The sequence below is a fragment of the Enhydra lutris genome, unplaced genomic scaffold, assembly GCF_002288905.1.
Source record: "Enhydra lutris kenyoni isolate GAN:26980312 unplaced genomic scaffold, ASM228890v2 scaffoldscaffold83, whole genome shotgun sequence".
NCBI classification, from domain to species: Eukaryota; Metazoa; Chordata; class Mammalia; order Carnivora; family Mustelidae; genus Enhydra; species Enhydra lutris.
The window spans coordinates 1,190,588-1,194,136 of record NW_019154167.1 but is presented as its reverse complement, the minus strand read 5'-3'; positions in this window follow the sequence as shown (position 1 = coordinate 1,194,136).

The window sequence follows — 3,549 nt, the reverse complement described above, 5'->3', positions numbered from 1 at the left end:
ATTCTCCCAGTGGCCCCGAGCTTTAATCGGATGAGTCCACAGTCCCAAGATCAGTTATCTGGAGAGGTAGATGATCCACAGTGTTCACAGAATTCTCGAAGGCAGCCGTGATCTCCAAAACATTGAGACTCACAAATCACATTCTTCCCAACCCACTTGTTAAACCCTCTAACTAGTGGCCCAGTTGGGGACATGACTAACTTACCTTCCTAACCTGGGTCACCTGCCTCCAATCTCTATTATCCATCCTCTACAGATAAATTTACCCAAAGCACAATTATGATCATGTCCTTCCCTTTCTCCAGAACAATGGCTTCCCATCACTTGCAGAATAACTTCTCAACATAGTACCTGATACTCCAGCCAAGGTAGACTACTTCTCTTTCCTGAAAACCCCTCTCTACTCCCTCTTAAAACCCCCTCTACTACCTTTGCTTCAAGCCCAGGGAGACCCACCTCCTCCCAGTCATTGCCTGGTCAAACCCTACTCATTCTTCAGCCTAACTCATGTACTTCGACCTCCAAAAACACCTCCCAGGTTGTGCAGCTCAGAGGTGACACCTCTTACCACTGAGCCTGCGTATCGCTTTGTTTGGATCTTGTGGCCAATGTCTAGTTATACCCCCAAAATCAATTTTCCATTCCTGCCTGGGCACAGGGCCACCTCCCAAGGTGTTTCCTAGTCTTGCTTGCGGCTAGGTGTGACTTGCAACTAAGCTCTTGCCGTGTGACAGAGCTCTTGCCAAAGGGATATGACGGAAAATGAAATGAACAAATTCCACCTGACTTGCTTCCGAGGAGGGCCCTTTGCTGGACCTCTTTCTTCCTTCCCATGAGCTAGAATTGTGGATGCACTCATGTCCTTGCATGGAGCAGAACTGTCCCACTGGGCTAGGCTGGCCAGCATGTGATGTCAGAAATCATCCGTCTTACTTGAGCTGCTGCGTTTGAGGGGCTCCTCTGCGCTAGTGTATTAAATCGTTCTATGGCTTATAAGTGTCTCATTTTCTCTACTGAGAAGCCAACACTTTATTGGTTTCCCTGCTTTCTGTTATGACCCCTACACTCTATTCTCAGCTGAAATGATCTTTTCTTTAATACTTTTTATTTATTTATTTGAGATGGGAGAGAGCATGAGCAGGGGGGAGGGGCAGAGTGAGAGGAAGAAGTAGGCTCCCCGCTGAGCAAGGAGCCCACTAGGGGCTCGATCCCAAGACCCTGAGATCATGACCTGAGCCGAAGGCAGACACTTAAACAACCCAGCTGCCCAGGCGCCCTTGAGATGATCCTTTTAAAAGCGAAGTCAGATCATGTCATGCTTTGCTTAAAACAACAACAACAACAACAACAAAAAACCACTTGACTGGGTAAAAGCAGAAATCCTTCAAATGGCCCACAAGGTCTTACAAGGTCCATGGTCGGCAGCCTCCCACCAATTGCTCTTACCTCACTGACCTTATTTTCCTTATTTTCTCTTACAGGTATGCTCCACTCCCACTGCCCCAACACTCCCTCCACACCAGACACACTGACCATTGTACCATTCTGCAAACAAGTTAAACACTCTCCTGCCTTGGGGTTCTTGCACCTGCTGTTCCCTCTGCTTGTCCCACATAGGAACATGGCTCCTTCCTTTATCTCCTTCAGGTCTTTGTTCAAATGTTGCCTTCCCAGGCTGGCTTTCTCTGACTACTCCACTTAAACCTCCCTCTCCCCTACTACCATCCTGGCACATTATCCCGCTTCCTTGCCTCATTTTCCTCTACAGTACTTACCACCATTTGACATATTATATATCGTCTTTATTTATAAATAAATAAATATTTCTTGTTTGAGAACATAACCTCATGAGAGCAGGGGCTTTGAACTGTTTACTATCATATTCTCAGTGCCCGGAACAGGTAATTAAAAGTATTCAATAAATGTTTTTTAAATGAACAAATCCCTTGGGTGCAAATACTTTCTGCCTAGCATGCTGCCTTTTTAAAAAAGATTTATTTATTTATTTTCGAGAGACAGAGAGTGAGTGGGGGGAGGGCCAGAGGGAGAGAATCTTTAAGCAGACTCCCTGTTTAATGCAGAATCCAACTGGGGGCTGGATCCCAGGGCCTATGAGATCATGACCTGAGGCGAAACCAAGAGTCGGCCACTTAACTGACTGAGCCACCCAGGCACTCCCACACTTCCTTGTATGCAATAAAGCACTCAGTAAATATTTGAGGAATCAACTATGATGGAAGACTACTAACATTCTGCCTTGTTATCTGCTGCCTTCTCCAAGTACCCCTCGACACCTGAGCCTACATTAAATTTCTGCACTCATGAAAGTATAGCAAGAGGTCAGAAGGAGAGGTCCTCCATGGACACTGCTGTTTTGAACATGGCAATGAGAGAAACACAGGATGCTGCTTTGAGTATTTTCTGCCTTTGCCACTTAGACAAATCCCTTCCCATCTCTGGGATTTAGTTTCACCATATGTAAGATAAAGCTAGGAGACTAGATGATTTCTGAAGTCCTTTCTATTTTTACAGCTTGTAGTTATGGTGCTCATGACTAAAATTGTATGATTCTAAAATTGTATGATTTTTCTCTTCTAACCTGTGCTTCGAATATGCTGAGTGAAAATGTGGTGTAGGGATGAAGGCTCTCTTTGATTCCATTAGTGCATGTATCATTATAAAAATAATAAAATACGGTGTAAAAGGCCACATTAGCAACATGCAGATATGACGCTGAGGCTCACATGAGGCAGAAGACCAAAAGCTAGGTTTTCTGATTCCTTCCGGGCTCCTAATCTCAAGTCCCATACATATATACGTATATTTTCTCTCCTTTCCAAGGGTTAGCTGAATTAGACCTTTATCGCCAGGGTATTTTGGAAAATCCACAACCCTTCACTTGTTTGAACACACTTGGTCCCATCGCCCAAAACAAAACACAACTTTCTCTAGCCGTGGTTCTGGATGATGGAGGTGGCGTGCGTTCAGCCACTTTCCAAACCTTGAGACTTGTCTCCCAGGCAAAGGCAAAACAGCATAGTTGCAAAGGGCAAACACGCCTTTTGGATGCACCTGTGCCACGGGTGTCTCTCGGTGCTGTCGACGTGTTTTATATCACCCCGCCCTTATAAAGAGATAAAAATCACGTTCAGAAACAGGCAAACTTCTGCTCAGAAATCTCCCCTTCGTTCTGACAAACTGGCTGCCATCCCGATCAACAGATTTTCTTAAACGGAACTGCAAACCAGAGCCAGACTTACTCCCTGCTGCCAAAGGGGATAAATAAGCGTGCCTGAATTCCCGCTTGAGAGCAAGAGCTGGCACGACGCGTCACCAACATCCCTCCACCCCCCAATCAAGCGTGGTTCGACTTGGCGCTCGGGAGCCAGCGCTCCCCGACAGCCTAGCTGCAGGGGGCGGGGCCGTGCCTTAGCCTCGCCCTTTTCATGGCCTCCAGCCAACTGGAGGCAGGCAGAGCTGCCGCGAGAAACCCGCCCCTCGCTCCCGCTCAGCTAATCGGGGCGGCGGGGTGGGGACCTCCCCGCTGAC